Source organism: Macrobrachium rosenbergii, chromosome 8 (genome assembly GCF_040412425.1).
Source record: "Macrobrachium rosenbergii isolate ZJJX-2024 chromosome 8, ASM4041242v1, whole genome shotgun sequence".
In the NCBI taxonomy this organism is placed as follows: Eukaryota; Metazoa; Arthropoda; class Malacostraca; order Decapoda; family Palaemonidae; genus Macrobrachium; species Macrobrachium rosenbergii.
Genome location: NC_089748.1, coordinates 39,567,927 through 39,592,597, shown reverse-complemented (window position 1 = coordinate 39,592,597; position 24,671 = coordinate 39,567,927). Strand labels below are relative to the sequence as shown.

At 40.0% G+C, this 24,671-nt stretch overlaps 1 protein-coding gene and 1 pseudogene across 3 annotated transcripts in view; one reads left to right on the top strand and one right to left on the bottom strand.

The window, feature by feature from the left end:
* Positions 1-24,671, bottom strand: part of LOC136840735 (retinol dehydrogenase 13-like) — a 256,460-nt gene that overhangs the window by 118,577 nt on the left and 113,212 nt on the right. The window lies entirely within an intron of this gene.
* LOC136840732 (myosin heavy chain, muscle-like) lies at positions 7,647-24,607 on the top strand (annotated as a pseudogene).

The following is a 24,671-nucleotide window of genomic DNA, read 5'->3' as shown; positions in this document are numbered from 1 at the left end:
TCCATGATTTACCGCCCTCTCTCTCTCTCTCTCTCTCTCTCTCTCTCTCTCTCTCTCTCTCTCTCTCTCTTTATTTTACTCTCGCCCAAATCTGTTTCTATTCATTATTTTCCTCTTGTTTTAATCTCCCTCTCTCTAATCTTTATTTCTCACTTGTTTAAATCTCTCTCTCTCTCTCTCTCTCTCTCTCTCTCTCTCTCTCTCTCCTTTATTTTTCTCTCGCCTAAATCTCTCTCTTTCTGTTTATTATTTTTCTCTTGCTTAAATCTGCTCTCTCTCCCTCCCTCTCTCTCTCTAATCTTTATTTTTCTCTCGCTCAAATCTCTCATTCTGTTCATCATGTTTCTCTTGCTCAAATCTCTCATTTTCTCTCTCTCTCTCTCCCTCTCTCTCTCTCTCTCTCTCTCTCTCTCTCTCTCTCTCTCTCTCTAATCTTTATTTTTCTCTCGCCAAAATCTTTCTCTTTCTATTCATCATTTTCCTCTTGCTTTAATCTCTCTTTCTCTCTCTAAACTTTATTTTTCTCTCGTCTAAATCTCTCTGTCTCTCTCATCTTTATTTTGCTCTCGCTTAAATCTCTCTCTAATCTTTGTTTTTCTCTTGTTTAAACCTCTCTCTCTCTCTCTCTCTCTCTCTCTCTCTCTCTCTCTCTCTCTCTCTCTCTCTCTCTCTCTCTCTAAAAAAAAAAAGATACAACCATTCCATTCAGCAAACTGTTTTGCTGAAAAAAGAAAATCTTCACTTTTCTCGAAAAAAAATCAACTCTATACAAAAACAACACTTTCGCCTTTCACCAACACATTCATGAACGAAGAAAGGTTTTATTCTTGTTTCACCATAAAAAAGGATATACCAGAGTGAAAGAGAGAAAGAGAGAGTTTTATCTCAGTTTGTTTTCTTTTTTATTTTTACATGAAAGCCAGATTTCAATTTTAATGCTACGGACGCTAAGTAACTGAGGAGATTGCTGACACTGGACATGAATAAAGAAAAGGAGAAAGTAAGGAAATTTTCTTGATCTGAATGAGTGGTAACAGAATTTGATATATCAAGGAATACAGTGAGTTTTAATATTTATACAGTATAATTACAATGATTATTTTCAAGGCTTTACTTACTATTGATATTATCACACACACACACACACACACACACATATATATATATATATATATATATATATATATATATATATATATATATATATATGTCTGTATATATATATATATATATATATATATATATATATATATATATATATATATATATATATATATATATATATGTATTATATATATATATATATATATATATATATATATATATGTGTGTGTGTGTGTGTGTGTGTGTGTGTGTGTGAATGAGAGAGATAATAATATTTGAAAGCAACACATTAATTCTCTGACATCTCGAGTAATAATTCTTGTTCTTATCATTATTATTATAAATTATCGCTGCCCATGTCATCAACAGCTAACAGTACCTCAGCAATAATAATAATAATAATAATAATAATAATAATAATAATAATAATAATAATAATAATAATAATAATAAAAGGAGATGAAATTGGATGTCTGGGTACTGAATGAGACAATTGTGAAAGTGCAAGCTTTCAAGAATGGGAAGGACTGAGGGTGATTCTCTCTGGAGTAGCTACAAGGTACAATGCTTGTGGTACCAGACAGACTGGAGATGGGTGCCGGAACACCAAGGTATCACTTCATGAACTGTAAGAGTAAGACTAAGCATGACAGGTGAAAAAGATATGATTAGAGTGCAGAGAACAAGACTGGAAAATGAAAGCGAAAGAGCATTTCATTTTTTGGAGCATGAGTATGTGTGCTATGTGGGGTTTGGAAAACGTTTAAGGGTGGTTGTGCTAGGATATTTAAATGCAAAGGTAGGTGGCAAAAAAAAAAGGTATTGTGGGCAGCATTATGGAAATGTGTTTCGAAAAAGGCCTTCTGCAATATACAGTGTCTGTAGAAACCTGACTTCTACAGTAATTTTCAGATCAACTGATAACGAGAATGACTTAAAACAATTTCATATATATATATATATATATATATATATATATATATATATATATATATATATATATATATATATATATATATATATATATATATATAAATATATATATATATATATATATATAAAATATATATATATATATATATATATATATATATATATATATATATATATATATATATATATATATATATATATTTAACTACAGTAGATATACAATCTAAATAAAGAAGAGTCAATTACGACCATTTCATTTACATAAAAAAAAAAAACGCTGAGGCCTCCACATACATATCAGAGGGAAAAAGTAATGCAAAGAACTTGAGAAAACCCGTTTCATCTTTATAAACACAAATAATTTTGATGACGAACTTAAGACGGATGGAATACAACACGCAATCGCAGTACTCATCTATTTTGAGGAAATTTGGAATAAAATTTAAGGATATTTAAGAGCCCTTTAATTACGTGATTCACCGCCAATTCTACTTGCATCTTAGACGTCACATGAAGCCCATTTAAAGTACTTTCAATATTTCAATATCTGACGACTTTCAATTCATCAGAATATCCACCTCATAACAGAATGCGACCAACAAAACTGAGGTGAAATATGAAATTATAAAAGTGAAGACAAAATTATCCTCTGGGTAGACGCCACTGTTTCAGGGGGAAGAGGGAGTTAAAGTCTTCAGAGGGGCCAAAGGAAGAAGAAGAAGAAGAAGAGTTAGGGGTGGTGAGGCAAGAGGGGTGAAAGTGAGATATCTGTAGGTGCCATTTACTCTCATTGCCTCCCCTCATTAGATGCTTATAAGGTAAAGGGAGGAGGAGTAGGACGACGAAGACGAGAGAGAGAGAGAGAGAGAGAGAGAGAGAGAGAGAGAGAGAGAGAGAGAGAGAGAGAGAGAGAGAGAGAGAGAGTGATTGTTGGGGGTGGGAAGGTGGATTCTGTTACGTGCGCTCTCCCTCTTTTTCTTGCATTTTTATGGAGACTAAAAATGACCGACTCTCTGTCTCCTCTACTAGGCATACTAGACTTGGCAAATTTCTACGTAAAAAAAATAAATAAAACTAAAAAACCACCATATTATATCTGCATCTCGGGTTACTGTGCAAGAATGCCCAGAAATTCCTCCCGAATGCTTTTCTGTGCAATCGTTTAAAGCATTCCAAGATGTAGAGAGGACTTGTATATCTCGACTATTTATACTAATATTGGAGATTTCTCTCCCCCTTCTTGCTTATCCGAGGCGCCCAAAAGACTGCCAGGCCTGAAAATCATTACTTGAAATGGAGAGATATGTTCTGTGAATGAATCTTAACTGATAAAATTACATGCTGATATTCACTGCATATTCTGCCTCATTAGCTGAGTTGAGGTGAATACAGAATTTAGACCAAAGGCTAAGCTTTGGGACCTATGAGGTCATTCAGCGCTGAAAGGGAAATTGACAGTAAAAGGTTTGAAAGGTGTAACAGGAGGAAAACCTCGCAGTTGCACTATGAACCAGTTGTCAGGAGAGGGTGGAAAGTAACATGAAGAGAGAGAATATGAACGGTGGTACAGTAAAAGGAACCGATTGTCAGTAGTGGTCCCCCGTGAAGCAATTGTCTTTTACATTTGCTGAGTCCACCCTTCCACCCTTCATCCCCCTCCCCCAACCACCCTCGCATTCCGTTCTGTTTGTTTACCTGTTATTAAGATGATTATAGATGGATTTCTCTGTCTATTAAGAAGATTTTAGACGGGTTTATCTGTCTGTTAAGAAGACTTTAAAAGGGTTTATCTGTCTATCAAGCAGATTTTAGACGGGTTTATCTGTTTATTAAGATTTTCAAAGGGTTTATCTGTCTAATAAGAAGATTTTAAAAGGATTTATCTGTCTATTAAGATTTTAAAAGGGTTTAGCTGTCTATTAAGAAGATTTTAAAAGGGGTTCTCTGTCTGTTAAGAAGATTTTAGACGGGTTTATCTGTCTATTAAGAAGATTTTAAATGGCTTCTTTGTACATTAAGAAGATTTCACAAGGGTTTATCTGTCTATTAAGATGATTTTCGACGGGCTTATCTGTCTGTTAAGAGGATTTTAGACGGGTTTATCTGTCCAAGATGATTTTAGACGGGCTCACCTGTCTATTAAGAGGATTTTAGACGGGCTCTCGTGGAATTTCTTACCAGGGATGGCTACGGGTCCGGGGCTAATCCTGAGAATTTCGGCGTTGCTGTATTGATTTATTTGTTCTGCTTTCTTGTGTGCCCCAAACAAAAAAAAAAAAAAACAGAACAATAAAAAACAAGTGAAAAATGCGCCGAAGTTTCTTCGGTGCAATCGAGTTTTCTGTACAACGCATAATCAAGGCCACTGAAAATAGATCTATCTTTCGGTGGTCTCAGTATAATGCTGTATGAGCCGCGGCCCATGAAACTTTAATCACGGCCCGGTGGTGGCCTATACTATGTCGTTGCCAGACGCACGATTATGGCTAAATTTAACATTAAATAAAATAAAAACTACTGTGTTCGATGATTGGAGGGTGGATGATCAACATACCAATTTGCGGCCCTCTAGCCTCAGTAGTTTTTAAGATCTGAGGACGGACAAGAAAAAGTGCGGACGGTCATACACAGTCGGCACAATAGTTTTCTTTTACAGAAAACTAAAACAATGATTTTCAGAAATTTCCCTTTTACGTCCGGCTATGAGCCAAGGTCAACGTATCAAAATGTGCTTGTGACTTGAAAAAGGGGTTATTAGATTGTGATATACAGTAAATCCGGATTCAGATTCGGGGAAATAGAATATGAGGCCCTTTACCTGACTCCTGCTACATTGCTTAGATCAGTGGTTCTTAACATTTTTATTACCACGCCCCATCTAAGAGTTGGTCCTTCCCTCCACGCCCCCACCTTGCATCTATGAGTAAAATTCCCTTCCAGATTTAAAGGAAAATTAAAAAAAAAAAAGAAAGAGAAGGGGGTTTTTATTCTTTTGGGAATGAATTACTGAGATACTTGACGCTGCTTCTTAGCGACTCTTGTTAAGAGAATAACGAATATAATTAAGAGAATTTTTAATTTTTCCCTAGGGCTCACGCCCCCCTTGGAAATAGCTGACGCCCCCCGATCGAGAACCACTGACTTAGATCCTCAGTCACAAAAACTCAAAGGTCCAGGAATTAAGACGACTGACAAATGATAGATCATGGACTTACTCCTGTTACACCTTTCAAATCTTTTACTGTCAATTTCCATTTCAGCGCTGAATGACCTCATACTCCCCAGTGCTTGGCTTTTGGCTTGAATTCTTTATTCAGTTAAACACCTAATATACACCAGTTATTTATTTATTTATTTATTATTATTATTATTATTATTATTATTATTATTATTATTATTATTATTATTATTATTATTATTATTATTATTATTATTATTATTCAGAATGAGCCCTGTCCGCATGGAACAAGCCCGCAGGGGCCACTGACTCGACATTCAAGCTTCCAAAGAATATTATGGTGTCCTTTGAAAGAAGCAAAAGAGGGTAATATGAAATACAAGAAGAAATCAGTTATTAAAAACAAACAAAAAATAAATCAACAGCTTAAATAATAAATATATAAGAATATAAGCAAATCATTAAAATGCAAAGAGAATTGTTTTAGGGTAGTAGTATTTGAAATATGTTTCAGTGGAAACTCAGCACCATACGATGTCTGATGGGAGAGGACAAGACAGTGAGTCGAAAATAATTAACCTTCCTTAAGAATACTTCAATGACTAGAAGACTGAACAGATCGAGAAGTAACTGATGACGGATCAAATATATTTCGAACATGGTCATAAGCAGAGTTCCCGGTTCATTTTCAAAACGAATCTTTACGAAGCATTTTCTGGAAAAATCAGAAATCGGCGATAGGTTGGACATATTAAGTTAGTGGGTAATATATATATATATATATGTATATATATATATACTTATATATATATATATATATATATATATATATATATATATATATATATATATATATATATATAATATTATGTATATATGTGTGTATGTATATATGCCGTATATAGCATGTATGAGTTAATAAAATTTGCATAATTGGAAATTGTAGATAAGGTTATGACTGTTTTAGAATTGCAGACAATTATGACTGATTTAGAATTGTAGATAATAACTACGGATTTAGAATTAATAAGTTTTTTTGGAATAAGTAAGTTGTCGGAGAGGTTACGTACGAATAAACGGGGTCAAAAGCTCAAATCCTAATAAGGTCATGAGGCATTTCGAAAATGTCAACAAATTCATGATAAACCCGCAATACGTAAGTTGCTGAAAATTCTCTCTATTTATCGTAAAAACAAGTAAAAAATGCGCCGAAGTTTCTTCGGCGCAATCGAATTTTCTGTACAGCTGCTACAGCGTATAATCAAGGCCACCGAAAATAGATCTATCTTTCGGTGGTCTCGGTATAATGCTGTATGTGTTGCGGGCCATGAAACTTTAACACCGGCCCGGTGGTGGCCTGTCCTATATCATAGCTAGAAGCGCGGTTATGGCCAACTTTAACCTGAAATAAAATAAAAAAGAAACTACTGAAGCTAGAGGGCTGCAATTTGGTAAGTTTGATGATTGGAGGGTGGATGATCAACATACCAATTTGCAGCCCTCTAGCCTCAGTAGTTTTTAAGATCAGAAGGCGGACAGAAAAAGTGCGGACAGACAAAGCCGGCACAATAGTTTTCTTTTCAGAAAACTAAAAGTTACGATATACATGGGAACCAGATATGGGCAACATAAGCCCAAACCTAATAGAGAGAGCAAGGCAGATTTAAAACCGCAACGAGAAACAATACCACACCTTAAATCGTCCATAACGACGAGAAACAATATCCAAATCTAAATCACAGATTAATGCCCCGTCCAGAAAGGCCTCGGACTTGCTGTCCTTTCTGAAGCAACAATGCAAAAAGGGGAAAGTCGAAAGAAGGGAAGAATTTCATCCACGGAGCCGGGCCATGCCAGAGGAGTGAATATCCCCCAATGGGATTGCCCTTTTCTCGTAAGCAGCAGTATGATTACTCGTTACACAGCGGAGGGAGACGGCTGTAGCCTTCCAACCTCTACTCCAAGAATAAAAGAACGAAAAAAAAGGACCCTCCTTTCTTGGCAATACAATTAAAACATTCCCATAATTTCTTATATTTTCCTTTGCCATGTTAAGTCGAGTTTTGGGAACTTTTTTTTCTCAACGTATACAGAACGTTTTAAGAGGATAAATATTTTACTATTTTCTTGGGCGGGAGGTTGTCCCCCCCATGAAGCTTTATTAAGGCTGAGCTCTGAAATGTTATTATTTTCCTCGAAGGCGGCCGGGTTTGGTTTGCTTCTGCTTATGCTTCTTCTTCTTCTTCTTCTTCTTCTTCTTCTTCTTCTTCTTCTTCTTCTTCTTCTTCTTCTTCTTCTTCTTCTTCGTCTTTTCTTTTTGGCGATCCTCCCACCCCACAAACGGGAGGAAAATCGGGGCTGGGCGAAAGGTTTTATTTATAGTGCCTCTTAGGGATTCAGTTCCACCTCTATTGTACCTCATCATCAACGCCTACTCGCCATATTTCCACCCACACACCCACGCCCCTTTCCTTCCCCACCCTGCAGGACGAGGGTATAAGAAGACCTCGCTGAAGGCTTCAGCTGTTGTCGCTGACGAGGGCTGGGGTCCTGGCGGTACTCACTCGGGGAATTACTATCATCAGTACGTTTCGGCTGAGTATTTTGTCCTTCTGGTCCCGAAGCCTCAAGAAGTCTTGTTGCAGTGTTTTCTTGTGGTGCTGTGCATATCCGAGTCTAGTGATCGAAAGTTTCCGAGGTGCCTCTGGTTCCTGGAGCTCGTCTGAGATACGCGAGGAACCGTATTGGAACCAGGGAGAGGAGCGATTCGTGAGTGGTGCTCGGGGTTGGGATGGGGCCGGACACTTTAGTGGAATGGATCGATTTCATTCTAAAATTCAGCGGCTGAGTTTCTGTTAGGATCAGTCAGATCACGAAATAGAAAAGCTCTGCAGTTTGCTGTACTAGACTTGAGTCTTGAAATCGATTGGCTTTAGCATGCGGTAAATTTTCTAGGAGTTGGAAAAATTTCCCATTGACGACATACTTTAAAGAAACGATTTCCCCCTTATTTTCAGTACCGTACTACTTGTAAATTCTGTCGAGCATATTTTGCAATACATAGTATATAAACGCGGCATGGATGTTTGCCACGAAGGTGACTATTCTGAAAGTTCCTAACGAGCACGCAGCATTTTCAAAGATTCTTAATGTTGTTCACCGTTCTGAGTCTTCAAAGTTCTGAAATTTCACAGAAGTCCCTACGTTCTTGTGACATTGTTCACCGTTCTGACTCTTCAAAATTCTGAAATTTCATAGAAGTCCCTAAGTTCATGTAACATTGTTCACCGTTCTGAGTCTTCAAAATCGTGAAATTTCACAGAAGTCCCTAAGTTCTTGTGCCATTGGTCAACGTTCTGAGTCTTCAAAATTCTGAAATTTCACAGAAGTCCCTAAGTTCTTGTGACATTCTGTTATAGTCCAAAAACTAAGAAAGAAAGTTTTCCAACATTCCGAAAGCCTTAAAATTATAAAGTAGCTTCAATGAAAGTTTGTTATCGCTAAAAGCTAAATTTCATTACTAAAAAAAACTGCAAATCAAGCAAATCTGAGAAAAAATCAAACATTAATTCGCTTTGTAAATTTAAGGTTATCAAACAAAACGTCACGACTCAGCTTGTGTCTGCACTATACCCCCTGACCCAAACACTCGTATTTTGTCAAAGCACCAACTTCAGCTTCTACATCAATTAAGGATTGTTATATATTTCAAAGCTCAAATAAAGTCATTAAAACACCTAAACTACTGTTAACAACTTTTTATAATTAAAATACGACCCATTTTACATAATTTCTTCGAGAATAATTCTGAACATTTGGACTCCTTTACATTACCGAAGCAGAAAGATGGGGGTTCACCCCTCAATCACTGACGCAAGAGCATCAACAAGAAATCATCCATGGCAACGCAATAATTTCTTCCGGTGTGCTTCATATACACATACATATACATATACATATGTATATGTTTATACATACTTTATATAATAAATATATATACATATACATATATATGTGTATATATATATATATATATATATATATATATATATATATATATATATATATATATATATATATATATATATATATATATATATAGAGAGAGAGAGAGAGAATCATAAAACTGAGTTTAGATACAAAGAAATTGCTTCGAGATTTCCATTGACTAGCAAAACATCAAAATTCAAAATAACACGAATCCTGGATATACTTTAATTTGGAGTAAAGTATATGAAAATGTGGATACTAGGGATTACCAGCAACGTTCATAGTTTTTTTTAATAATTAAATTTGTCTTCTACAATTCTCAGTCCAATCAGTGTTCCTTTCTATGATGGGTCTCAAGGTGGATTTATCACCGTGCTTTCCATCTTGACATTCTGAATCGAATAATCTATCATGTAATCTCGGTATTATCTTTCGTTGTGGTATATAAAATTCTGTGCTGTTCAAGAATCGAATAACATCAGTACCAACCTACTAAGTAGATATTATAATCACCATATTATAAGCAACATTTCTCTTCTTGTCTTTTCATCGAGGATTTCTTTCTCCCCCGCAGGTTGTACCATTCGTGTTTGTGAGTTCTTCGAGCTGCTAAACACCTTACTTTCGCCCCGTAAGTGAACTACCATCACCACCAACCATGCCTGGCCACGTCAAGAAGAGCACAGGTCCCGACCCTGATCCCACCGAGTACCTGTTCGTCTCCCTGGAGATGAAGCGTCAGGATCAGACCAAGCCTTACGACGCCAAGAAGGCTTGCTGGGTGCCCCACGAGAAGGAGGGCTTCCTCGAGGGCGAAATCCAGGGCACGAAGGGCGACCTCATCAACGTCCTGGCTGGCGGAGAGACGAAGGCCTACAAGAAGGAACAAGTGGGCCAGGTGAACCCGCCCAAGTTCGAGAAGTGCGAGGACATGTCCAACTTGACCTACTTGAACGACGCCTCCGTCCTGTACAACTTGAAGTCTCGCTACGTCAACAAGCTCATCTACACCTACTCCGGCCTCTTCTGTATCGCCGTCAACCCTTACAAGCGTTACCCCATCTACACGAACCGCGTCGTGAAGATCTACCAGGGCAAGAGGCGTAATGAAGTGCCTCCCCACATCTTCGCCATCTCTGACGGAGCCTACATGGACATGTTGCAGGGTGAGAAAGCTTTTGTTTTGAATGATTCAGACTCGCCCTATTTGACAAGCTCACAGATCATATTCCCTAACATGAAGCCATTGGGTCGCTTTTATTTGTGTGGAATTTCTGCTACTAGATACGGTTGAACACATAAGAAAAATGGAATTTTCAAATATAATTGAATCTGTGTACTTTTGTTCTTTATTGTAAAACATTTTAATTATATTTCCAGGTGGTCAGAACCAGTCCATGTTGATTACGTAAGTATATACTCAAAATGCTGTTAGTAACGATTTCATTCTGTGGGCTTTTCAACATAAAAGTCGTGATATTCATTTGCTAGTTAAGAATAAAAATGTAATATATTGCGCTGTTGCTGTCGTATCATTGCAGTTTTCTACCAAAAGCTTCTATAAAAAAAAAAAAAATTCAGGCCTTACAAATGTTTAGTTTTTTCACCCAAGTTCAGTAAGCCAGTTCATCTCGGTTGCTTTGTCTGAGCCTAGAAGTCCATACCAGAAGGTCAGCTTATCGATAAACTAACTAGACGTGAATGAACTTTTAAAATGAACTGCCATTCTCTTCGCGCGAACCCAACGCCTTGAAAACTCATCGAAACTTAATTTTTTTTCCTCCCAAAACCAGCGGTGAGTCTGGCGCCGGTAAGACTGAGAACACAAAGAAGGTACTGTCATACTTCGCCAACGTCGGCGCCAGCACCAAGTCCAAGGACGATGCTAACAAACCGGTAAGAATTTTGCTTGTTCTTTTTTCTCAAGAGAGCAAACGCCAAGCCTTTCACGACTGCATGTGATATTGGTCAGGCACATGTGGTGGAATGGATTTTAATTTCGTCAGCTAATAAAAGCTTCGTGGAATAGGTTAAGAAATTTGTAAAAGATCTAAAGACTTCATGAAAAGTAGAACTAAAGTCAAGGAGTTCAGAACAACCGTGAAATTGCTTTTTCCCTTTTAAGAATTATAAAGCAAAACAATAGTTTTTAGTTTTCCTTCAGGCAGCCTTCTTGGAAAACTCATCCACAAATGTCTCTTCCAAGCACAACCAAAGTCAAGGAGTTCAGAACAACATGAAATTGCCTTTTCCCTTCTGAGAATTATAAAGTAAAACAATAGGTTTCAGTTTTCCTTCAGGCAGCTTTCATGGAAAACTCATCCACAAATGTCTCTTCCAAGTAAAACCAAAGTCAAGGAGTTCAGAACAACATGACATTGTCTTTTCCCTTCTGAGAATTATAAAGTAAAACAATAGGTTTTAGTTTTCCTTCAGGCAGCTTTCATGGAAAACTCATCCACAAATGTCTCTTCCAACAGAACTTGGAGGATCAGATTATTCAGACCAACCCCGTCTTGGAGGCCTTCGGTAACGCCAAAACTGTCAGGAATGACAACTCCTCCCGATTCGTAAGTTGAAGCTCATCAGACAAATTCTGTTTTTCTCTTAGATTCGAGAAAGGAGAACCATGACTACCGTAGCAATATGCATTGCAGCATTGCACCCAAAGGTTCAGACAAATGTAAAGTAAAATAGTGAGCCTGGAAAAAGATGTTCTCTGTTAAGCTGTTACCCAATCTTAGTTATTGTGAAGACCTATATTCAAATAGCACAGAATTGCAAAAACTTCAGAACTTCGACTTTTAAATAACTTTAGTCTCAGACTCAAAACAGAACTGAAAATGGTAAAACTTGCAAGGCTTTATTGAACTTCTGTAAGTATTTCCAGGTATTTCTAAAGCTGGTCATTATTCACCTTTGCTTCTCCAACAGGGTAAGTTCATCCGTATCCACTTCGCTCCCAATGGCAAGCTGTCTGGCGGTGACATTGAGGTCTACCTGCTGGAGAAGGCTCGTGTCATCTCCCAGCAGTCCCTGGAGAGGTCCTACCACATCTTCTACGAGATGATGTCAGGGCAGATCGCCTCCATCAAGCGTAAGTATCACACGGTGACAAAGAAAAGCAAGCGAGGCACTCCCTCCCTGCGCGTCAAGATGTGCCGCTTGTTCTGTTACAAAATCTTTCAGACATTCGCATTGGTGAGATGTGATGACATCATACTTTGCCTCTCGCTCCAAATTATGATGAACAAAGCTACAGTTGCCTTATTTCATTATTCACTATTTTTCCCTTCCATCGACAGCATCGTGCTTCTTGAGCAACGACATCTACGACTACCACTACGTATCTCAGGGCAAAGTCACTGTCCCCTCTATTGACGACGCCGAAGACATGCAGTTCTGTGACGTAAGTATGGGCAACTTCATCCATTGAACATTAGGACAATCAAAAACTAAATTAAGAAATATCACGATCCTTTTCTCACCCTCTGTTTAACCCAAGTGACGCTGGGACCTTCTAGAAGGGGAATTCAGCGTAGTTTTTAGTAAATTACTTTGTTTACTGCAGCAAGTTTGGAGGGCTTGAAATATGAATGAGTAACATATTACACTTGATGCATAAATTTAAGACCAAGAATTTGCATTGCACAAAGGCAATGATGGAGTCCAGTACCGCTTTGCCATACATTGGTAAACACTGGAGACTCATACCTTCTTATAGGAACAATCTATAAGTCCCTCATTTTCCTCCATGAAGCAGAATGCCTAAAATTCCAACTTGTAACTTCCAGGGTCATCGCGGCTGAAGTTGGAGGAAGAGTTGTACAGTTGCTAAACGAAAACTTTGCTTAGTAAAGTTGGCAATTATGACGTTTCTTCCAGCTCTTCAGTAAGGTTTAGAGCAGCCCTGTCTGTACTTAGCCCTGAACTGGACTCCCTCCCCATTCCCTGTCAGCCGTAGTTCGTTGCAACCCCTCCCTAATGCATTTCGGTTCAGAGTAATTTCTCATTCATCCCCTTTAACTGAGTGTTTCCCCAACCCCATTTTTTTTTCTTGCCTGAAAGCCTGTTGCTCTTCACGGCTGATTTTATCGTGCTAAGAACTGACTCTGTCTCGATTCGAAACCTCTTTAAATGTTGCAATCACTCGTACACACTAACTCCAAGGCCACACAAAACACACCACACGACGAGAAACAAGTATCAGAACTTTTCTTCTCTCCCCATCACATCCTTCTGGTCTCTGAGAAATGTTAACAATTATTTCAACGAATTTACCATTTGAAATATTTCACTCTCTAGCCTTCCCACCCCTCACCTCTTGAAAAATTAAAAGACGATCTCTTAGTCTAATGCTCGCACACATCAGTTTAATGAGAAATAATGTCTGATGGAATTATACAAATATGTTACCAGTAATACGGCAAATTTAACGCTTCATATACCGTTATTTTCTGTAAGGATCACGTTGAATTATGCATATTCTTTCATCCGACATAACCGTTCTTCAAAGACCGTTTCAACGAGTCATAATTTTTTCCACAGCAAGTTTCGCTTTCTCTTCCCAGGATGCTTTTGACGTGCTGAATTTCAGCAAACAAGAGAAGGCGGACGTTTACAAAATCACAGCCACTGTCATGCACTTCAGTAACTGCAAGTTCAAGCAGAGGGGTCGAGAGGAACAGGCCGAACCAGACGGTACTGCTGTAAGTATAATTCAATTTCTCTCTAGTTTGGCTTCTGAGGATTCAAATGATTGTATCCGAGACAACGAAATCTTCCCAAGTTTGACAGTATTGGCCGTTGCTTACGTCTGACAGGAATGTTCTTTAGATGATTTCCAATGCAATGAACATCATTAAACAAAAGTAAGACAGCCAGCGTTGCAAGACTAAATTGCTTGCAGTAACTTTAAATGAGATGTCTGAGCACCAGAGTCTTTTTCTGTAAATGCTGAAATATGCTGCCCTAAAATGGAAGACTGCAGTATCTGCAAATATACAAAACTGAGGAAAATGTTAGGTACTGCAGTCTTCCCTTGCCTTACTACTGATTTTGCAGATACTGCAAATGAGACCCCCCCTAAATACTCGTGGAAAGCATTGAAGAATCATTCTGAAACTGCAGTAACTTGTGTATTAGTGTTTCACGAGCCCAGTAGGTGGCATATCTCAATTTCGAAAATTTTGCGGATACTGCAGTTTTCCAATTTAGGGCAATAGGGACATTACTTCAAAGTCCGGGAAGAATGAATCACCTCAGTAAATCTTGATGCAGTCCACACTATGCATTTATATTCCTTAAAACCACTGACAGCGACTTTCTCTTTACTGACTCAAACAGGCTGGAGACGTTATCGGCAAGCTGCTGGGAGTCGACGGCGAGGAACTGTACAAGAACCTGTGCAAACCCAAGATCAAGGTCGGTGCTGAGTTCGTCGCTAAGGGTATGAACGTCGAGCAGTGTTCCTACTCCGTGGGCGCCTTGTCGAAGGCCCTCTTCGATCGTATCTTCAAGTGGTTGGTCAAGAAGTGCAACATCACACTTGAGACTGGCCAGAAGCGTGCCATGTTCATCGGTGTGCTCGATATCGCCGGTTTTGAGATCTTCGACGTAAGTTCGCAGATTTTGCGAATCTGTGAGTTAGCTTTTTGCAGGATTCAAATAAAAGACGTAAAAGCACTTTGTCTAATCTTAAGTCCTGCTGGGTAATGAACATGACTTGAGAAATTATGCAGAATGGTGTTTTAGTATCTAAACAAAATCAACAAACTGAAATCATTTATCATGTTTTTCGACAGTACAACGGCTTCGAGCAGATTTGCATCAACTTCTGTAATGAGAAACTGCAGCAGTTCTTCAACCATCACATGTTCGTACTGGAACAGGAGGAATACAAGAAGGAAGGTATCGAGTGGACCTTCGTCGACTTTGGTATGGATCTCCAGGCTTGCATTGAGCTCTTCGAAAAGGTAAATGGTGCTAGAAACTGGATTAACCAATATAACGTCTTTACTTACTACTAGCAAGCCATTCGTAATGCATTTTGTCTCGAGTATTTTTCTCAATATTTCGAGACAATTTCGTCTATATTTTAATACCCATTAAAGGAAACTGTATGGAAAATGGCTAAGGATCTTAAAGCACCTGGTAATTCCACATTATAACTAAAGGCCCCCTTTTTTTACCTTACTTAGAAACTGGGTCTCCTCGCCATCCTTGAGGAAGAGTCTATGTTCCCCAAGGCTACCGACAAGACCTTCCAGGAGAAGTTGAACGCCAACCACCTGGGCAAATCCGCCGTCTTCATCAAGCCCAAGCCACCAAAGCCCGGTCAGGTTGAGGGCCACTTCGCCATCGTCCACTACGCTGGTACCGTCACTTACAACTTGTCTGGCTGGCTCGAGAAGAACAAGGATCCCCTGAACGACACTGTGGTCGATCAGTTCAAGAAGGGTGCCAACGCTCTTCTTATCGAGATCTTCAGTGACCATCCCGGCCAGTCCGGTGATGCTGGTGGTGGCAAGGGTAGGTCTGAAGGCGTTCACGGTTCCCAGTTAATAGAACTAAGATTCAGAAATCTAACAAGGAAGGCATCGATATTGTCTTCAGTCTTCATGCGACTGCATATTGACTAGACGAAGCAATGTTTAAAAGTTCAAAGCTTCAAAATGAACATGCACCCTAGGTAAAAATGGCACTAATATCACAGTCGACAAATGTTTGCTCAAATCTTGAGTAAAACTGAGTAAGAAACCAAGACAAACCTTTAAAATAAAAATTAACAATTTCATTCCAGATGCTCGTGGTAAGAAGGGTGGTGGCTTCAAGACTGTGTCATCTGCTTACAGGGTAAATACCACAAATCATACTCATGTTTTGGCAAGATGTAGAATAAATAATAGAAGGAATAAACCTTTCTACTCAGAGAATATTTCACTTTGGTTCTTTGTTGTTTATTGTCACTAGTGCAATTTGAGCTTAATAGACAAGAGTACCGGAATATTCTGCGAGTTCCCTACTTTCATAGAAAGTCAGTGATTGAAAAATCTGTTGTAGTATTTACTGTCAAGATATGTAAATCGCAAAACTCTACGGATTTTATCAGCCATATTTCACATGTAGCAACCTAATTTTCTTCAGGGATGCTTCTGTCCATAACAGAATTGTCATAAACCTCATTTATATCTTCTACAGGAACAGCTCAACAAGCTGATGGCCACCTTGAACGCAACTCAGCCTCACTTCATCCGTTGCATTGTGCCAAACGAAACTAAATCTCCTGGTAATAAACTGGGTTCCACGAAGGTTTTTTTTTCGCAGATTAATTCAATTTTTGAAAAGTTATTTATATTAGTAACTTGAAAAATTAACCGAATTTCATTTACAATACCACCATCAGCACTGAATAGCAAGAAATAGCTTGATTCCAAAATGTTTTTGCAGATTAATTCAAACTCTGAAAAGTGATTTGTAACAGTAACTTAAAAAATTAACCGAATTTCATTTACAATACCACCATCAGCATTGAATAGCAAGAAACGTTTGATTCCAAAATGACGAATACTGGAATAACAGGTATAAGGCCACAACAGTTTCCATTAGCTTTCACATTCCACTCTCGTCTTTTGCCAAATTCTTATCCATCTTCTTCTTCCTGTTTGTTTCAGGTGTCATTGACGCCCCACTGATCATGCATCAGCTGACTTGTAATGGTGTGCTTGAAGGTATTCGTATCTGCCGAAAGGGCTTCCCCAACAGGATGCCATATCCTGATTTCAAGCACCGGTGAGTTTTATACAAGAGAGAACATTGAGTTTACCTAGGAGTCTTAGCGGCTTTAGTTTTCTCCTTCATATAATATGAGAATTTATAAAGTATTGCACATTGACCTGTTCACAGAAGGCCTACCAGTAATCCATTTCCACCTGGCAGTATGACTGTAAGACTTTTGATTTAAAATTTCCGTTTCATGCTTTGGGGAAGTAGCACTGAAGATGTCTTTAGTGAAGATACTTAAGATATGTAATCACTTTTGGTTAATGAAGTTCTAGTTCAGTCATCACGAACTATCAAATTTTAGTGTTTTTACTTAGCTTCTTTTCAAGAGAGAAAAGTATACCTAAATCACTTAACAGAAGTAGAAAATTTTGTACAATTTACATAGACGGACACAATATATTTATACAATAAAAATCCCCAGAATTAACAAAAACCTCTAATTCACTTAGACTATGACAATAGCATCGAGAATTAAGTTGAATTATAAGACAATCATTCATCCTCACTCATCCCTGCGAGAGGCAAGGCGAACAGACGGAGAGACCACTATTGTCACTTGAATGGAGAGATATTGCTGATCCCTTTGACAAAATGTATGTGAAATATTCATTTCTTGAACTGTCCCCTCATCCTCCTTCCATAGCTACAAGATCCTGGCCCCCAAGGAGATGGAGGAGATCGAAGACCCAAAGAAAGCCACCACAGTCTGTCTCGAAAAGGCTGGTCTGGAAGCTGAGCAGTTCCGCGTCGGTAACACAAAGGTCTTTACGAGAGAGCAGAATTATCGTGACCAAACCCATTACCTTCGTACTTAAACCCCCAACCCCTCCACACACACACCCTCCTTATTGTACATTTGATGTTTGTTGTCCGCCCTCGTGATTATGCTGCACCGATTTTAATTTTCTGTGACGACCTTGATACCTAATGAGCACCAGTGAATTACCCCCTCTTTTTTCTACCCTGTACCCTGTACCCCAGTCTTCCATTTCGGACTTGAACCTCTGGGGCCACAGCCATGCACTCATCAGCACTGAGCAGCGACGATGCAGTATCCATCACTTCTTGGTCTGAGCAGATACCCAAAAGTACTCTGGGACTCCTCCCAAAATTCTCCAAAGCTCCTACCTCCAATATTTCACTTGACTCTAGCAGACAGATGTCTCGTGAGATAAAAGAACTTGAAACTTGTAAATGTCCCCTGATTAATCAATACCTCTTTCCATTGTCATCCCACTTCCACTGGTGATCACAAATGTCTTGAGACAACTGGTACATTAGTAATTTTGCCTACCTCTGTATTCTTGGTGAATTTACAGGACTGCTGCACTGGATACACATTTTCTCATATATGATCTATATTTACAAATTAAGCCCTTCCCTCCCCCACATGTTCCATTATTTTCACCATGTTATGTTGTTTATTAATTCGCTGGGGAAAGTTAAACACCACTGTGCATGAGTTTAATCCCCGAATTGCAAGGACAGCGAAGGTATTGTGGCATCATAAATACTTTCTGAGACTAGCGAGTATCTTCCCAACTTTCGTATTTGTAGATCCCAAATCCCTCCTATCCATCGAAGTAAAGGATCTAGATATTTTGACAAGTCAACTAATACTACAAGTTAACATATAATTTGGAGTAAGAGTTACAGCATGTTTGAAAACCGTGACTTAAAGATTAAGCTTTACCATCCAAATACCCCTTCTGTACCATATTCTGACCATCCAAACAGCTTGAAGAAAAAACGCTGTTTTCCAGTATATTCTTGAGACTGTTTTCGTATAATTTCAGTACCTTCCACCAAACTTTTCGTCATGATCCATACCAGTTACATTTCCACCCCAATCTGTTGTACAATAACAATTCCTCCTTGAGGTTTGCTTAAATTCTGATGGTGTTGCAGGTCTTCTTCCGAGCTGGTGTCCTCGGTAGTCTTGAAGAAATTCGTGATGACCGTCTGGCCAAAATCTTGTCCTGGATGCAGTCATGGATTCGAGGCTATGCAAGTCGCAAGGCTTACACCAAGCTCCAAGAGCAACGCGTGGCCCTGATTGTCGTACAGCGCAACTTGAGGAAGTTCTTGCAAATGCGCACCTGGCCATGGTACCGTCTCTGGCAGAAGGTTAAGCCTCTTCTCAATGTCACCCGTGTTGAGGACGAAATGCGTGCCTTGGAGGAGAGGGCTCAGAAGGCTGAAGGCGAACTCGAGAAGGAAACCAAACTCCGAAAGGACCTGGAAACTGCCTTAGCCAATATTACTGAAGAGAAGAATAACCTCCAGTCCATGCTTGATTCCACCAAGGGTAACATGAGCGATTTCCTGGACAAGCAAGCCAAACTCCAAAGTCAGAAGGCTGATCTTGAAGCTCAGCTCAATGTAAGTCTTTGGGAAAAATGTCTTTATCAATGTAAAGTACATAGCACGAGAAAGGATCTGATTGAAATTTTTCTAAATGGAATGACATTAAGGCTCCTATTGCGAGCAGAACTCATTTGTAGAACAAACCCATTTCTCGTTAATGATACATCTATCTAATCTCTCATTTCTAACCTAAGCATGGCATTGGCTTAATATAACATACTATGATGGACCCTTGTGATTTTTCGTTACAGGAAATAACTGAGAGATTGGCACAAGAGGAGGAAGCTCGCAATCAACTTTTCCAGGGTAAGAGGAAGACTGATCAGGAAATCAACAGCCTCAAGAAGGACATTGAAGATCTCGAACTTACTGTCCAGAAGGTCGAACAGGAGAAAGCCACCAAGGACCACCAGATTAGAACTCTCAATGAAGAGATTGCTCACCAGGATGAACTCATCAACAAGATCAACAAGGAAAAGAAGCACTTGCAGGAATGCAATCAGAAGAGCAGTGAGGACATCCAGAGCATCGAGGACAAATGCAATCACCTCAACAAGGTCAAGGCTAAACTTGAACAGACACTCGATGAGCTCGAGGATTCTTTGGAGCGCGAAAAGAAAATGCGCGGCGAGATCGAAAAGGGCAAGAGGAAGATTGAAGGCGACCTCAAACTGACCCAGGAGGCCGTAGCTGATCTGGAGAGAAACCAGAAAGAGCTGGAGTCTACCATCCAGCGAAAGGAAAAGGAGATTGGCGCTATGGCATCCAAGCTTGAGGACGAACAAGGGCTCGTTTCAAAGCTTCAGAGGCAAATCAAGGAACAGCAGGCTCGCATCGAGGAAGCCGAGGAAGAGATCGAACATGAGAGACAGGCACGTTCCAAGGCTGACAAGTCAAAAACTCAGTTGGGTCGCGAACTGGAAGAACTCGGCGAACGTCTGGACGAAGCTGGCGGAGCTACTGCAGCTCAGATAGAGCTGAACAAGAAGCGTGAAGCTGAACTTGTCAAGCTGCGCCGTGACCTCGAAGAGATCACCATCCAACATGAGGCAGCACTTGCCAGTCTCAGGAAGAAGCACAATGACGCCGTGTCTGAGATGTCAGAACAGATTGACCATCTCAACAAAATGAAGGCCAGGTAACCATGTATTTCTTTCTCACTTTTACACTGCTGAAAATGAGCAAGGAAGCTTATTCTTACTGTTTGCACAATAACACTGTTCCTCATGTAATAAGCACTATTCAGAATAATAGCGCTCAATATCTTTTCATTGTTTTTTTCCTTACAGGATTGAAAAGGACAAGGAGTCTGCAAAGAGGGAAGCTGATGATGCTAAGGCTGCTATGGATAGCCTGGGCAGGGACAAGGTAAGTACATTTCTTTCCATCTTTCAAAAACAACTCTTACAAATACCTCATTCCAATTGCTCATTGATCATTTAAAAGACTCACAAAATGCAATTTTTGTCTTACTGTAGGCAGCAGCTGAAAAGACAATCAAGCAGCAACAGCACCAGATGACTGAAGTTCAGTCTAAGCTGGATGAAGCCAACCGCACCATCAATGACTTCGACGCCACCAAGAAGAAACTGGCTGTCGAAAATGCAGATCTCCTCCGCCAACTGGAAGAAGCTGAGAACCAGATTGGCCAGCTCTCTCAAAATCAAGTTGTCACTTTCCAACCAGCTTGATGATACCAGGAAATTGGCTGATGATGAGTGCAGGGTAAGTTAAATGCATTTCTTGTTTTGGTATGTAGAGACACAAACATCATGAGAGAAACTACAAAATTAAACCAGAGTTGACCGAAGCATGAGGACTTTCTCTTTTGTTCTCCAGGAACGTGCTACTCTCCTTGGAAAGTTCCGCAACCTGGAGCACGACATTGATGGTCTCCGCGAACAACTGGAAGAAGAGACTGAAGGCAAGGCTGATCTTCAGCGCCAGCTTTCCAAGTCTAACGCTGAGGCTCAGATGTGGAGGGCCAAGTACGAATCAGAAGGTATTGCCAGGGCTGAAGAGCTTGAAGCTGCCAGACTGAAGCTTTCTGCTCGCCTCGAGGAAGCCGAATCACAAATTGAAGCTCTCAATGTGAAGAACATGAACTTGGAGAAGACCAAGCAGCGCATCAGCACGGAGCTCGAGGACATGCAGATCCAAGTCGAACGTGCGCAAGCACTGGCCAACGCCGCCGAGAAGAAGCAGAAGAACTTCGACAGAATCATCGGAGAATGGAAGATGAAGGTGGACGACTTGGCTGCAGAACTCGACGCCTCCCAGAAGGAGTGCCGCAACTATTCCACTGAACTCTTCAGAGTGAAGGCTGCCTACGAGGAAAACTTGGATCAGCTTGACACTGTCCGCCGCGAAAACAAGAACCTTGCCGATGAGATCAAGGATCTGATGGACCAGATTGGCGAGGGTGGTCGCTCACTCCACGAGCTCCAGAAGAACTCCAAGCGTCTTGAAATTGAGAAGGAGGAACTCCAGGCCGCTCTTGAAGAGGCTGAAGCTGCCCTTGAGCAAGAAGAGAACAAGGTCTTGAGAAGCCAGCTTGAGCTGAGCCAGGTCAGGCAGGAGATTGACAGACGTATTCAGGAGAAGGAGGAAGAATTCGAGAATACACGGTATGTTATTATTATTATTATTATTTTATATATATATATATATATATATATATATATATATATATATATATATATATATATATATATATATATATATATATATATATATATATATATATATATATATATATATACACACATATATATATAAATTCAAGAGACAATGCAATGCATTGCTACCCTAATACTATTCTTCTTGAATTTTAATACTTTTTATCTATTTATCTATTTATTCATTTATTTTTTTTCCTTTTTGATAAGTGGAATCTCTTCTTTCTGTATTTCACTTTACTTCCTCTTAATTCTTCCTAATGAACACCATATTCTTTGGAAGCTTGAATTTCAAGTCAATGGCCCCTGTGGGCTTGTTCCATATGAACAGATTTCATCTACTGAATAATGTGTACATACATATAGCATATCTGGTCTCCTAGGCAACTCTCATCATGGAACTTTAATGTATTCCTTATGTCTATCAATTTGTGACACTTCTTCAGTTTCCTGTAACTTGAACTGTCTTCAAGGCTATAGTCCTGAAGGATAGGTTAAAAATTGTTGCTTGTGCTGCTGCATTTATCTGTTCTTTTGTAGCAAAAATTCTCAGCCATTAACTCGTGGGTATCATCAAGGCAATTTTACAGAAAACTACAAAAGCTTACGTAATGGAAAAGTAGCCGTACAAGGGGAAATCAAAAATAAGAGTGAGAGTGAAAGTTAACAAAATAATACGACTGGATATATCTATATCTATCCATCTGTCTATCTTATATATCTGTCTATCTACCTGTCTATCTTTTATATATAATAGATATACATATAGTTTTATATATACATATGGAGAGAGAGAGAGAGAGAGAGAGAGAGAGAGAGAGAGAGAGAGAGAGAGAGAGAGAGAGAGAGAGAGAATCAATGGACACCAATTTTCTTATTGCCAGGTTATTCATAAATGCTACACAATTCCAAGTAAAAGTAACAGGAAAGACCTAGAGTGCCACGACACTAATATCAAGTAACATTAATTCTCGTCTCTTCTCTTCGTCACAGAAAGTGCCACCAGCGCGCCCTCGACTCACTCCAGGCTTCGCTGGAAGTGGAGGCCAAGGGCAAGGCCGAGGCCCTCCGCCTGAAGAAGAAACTGGAATCCGACATCAACGAACTCGAGATCGCGCTCGACCACTCCAACAAGGCCAACTCCGACCTCCAGAAGCACATCAAGAAGCTGCAGGGCGAAGTGAGGGACCAGCAGGCCCGCATCGAGGAGGAGCAGCGCATCTCTTCCGAGTGCCGCGAGCAGTGCGCCATCGCCGAGCGCCGCGCCAACGCCCTCAACGGCGAGCTGGAAGAGGCTCGCACGCTTCTCGAACAGTCCGACCGCGGCCGCCGCCAGGCTGAGACCGAGCTGGCCGATGCCAACGACCAGATCAACAACCTCACTGCCCAGAATGGCTCACTCACCATGTCCAAGAGAAAGCTGGAGGGAGAGATGCAAACCTTGCATGTGAGTGTTCCAGAATTACCTTTGTGAGAGCAAAATAAAAATTATCTTAAGTTTTACCAGTGGCTTGGAACGTCTGGACAGATATTTATATATATTATCGTCTAGGTAAACTATTGGGCCGATTGGTTTGGTCAGAAAACATGAAAAAAAAAAAAAGATATTTCATATTTCGTAATCAAACTTTTCTTTTTCATCCAGGCTGATCTTGAGGAAATGCTGAACGAGGCCAAGAACTCCGAGGAGAAGGCCAAGAAGGCCATGGTCGACGCCGCCCGCCTCGCTGACGAGCTCCGCGCCGAGCAGGAGCACGCTCAGAACCAGGAGAAGATGCGCAAGGGCCTGGAAGTCACTGTCAAGGAGCTCCAGGTGCGCCTGGAGGAGGTTGAGGGCAACGCCCTGAAGGCCACCAAGAAGGCACTGAGCAAACTGGAAGGCCGAGTCAAGGAGCTGGAATCCCAGCTGGATGACGAATCTCGCCGCCACTCCGACGCCCAGAAGAACCTGAGGAAGTGCGAGAGACGCATCAAGGAGCTCACCTTCCAGTCCGACGAGGACAAGAAGAACCACGAGAGGATGCAGGACCTCGTCGACACCCTCCAGCAGAAGATCAAGACCTACAAGCGCCAGATCGAGGAGGCTGAGGAAATCGCCGCTCTGAACTTGGCCAAATTCCGCAAGGCGCAGCAGGAGTTGGAAGAGGCCGAAGGAAGGGCTTAAACTGAGGGCGATTTTCGAAGAGCGTCACGCGTAGGGGGATGAAGAGAAGAAAGAGCCTTCCTTGACGTTTCAGATACCCTATTTGCTGTTGAACTCACTCACTCTTCCATCTGCAGCAGAGTATATCGGTTAAGAAAGAAAGAAACCTCTAGTAGAACAGCAAACCCCTACTTGTCGTCACAATAACTTGATGACAGAAACTTAGAACTTAGAACTTGGAACTTGGATTACTTCAAGGAACGCAACAGAGATCTTAATGTATGTTGTTATTAAGCAGCTTCATATGCGAAATGAATCCGTAGGATGCTGCGCTGCTTACAAATATTTGTTATTTATACGCAAAACAGGAAGGATAATAAAATAGAAATTAACATATATCTTTGCATAATAAAGCAAAAAAAATAAAAACAGCACTGCATTTGTATATCCTCTTTGCTTTCAAAACTGAATGGCGAGTTAAAAAGTTCCCTTA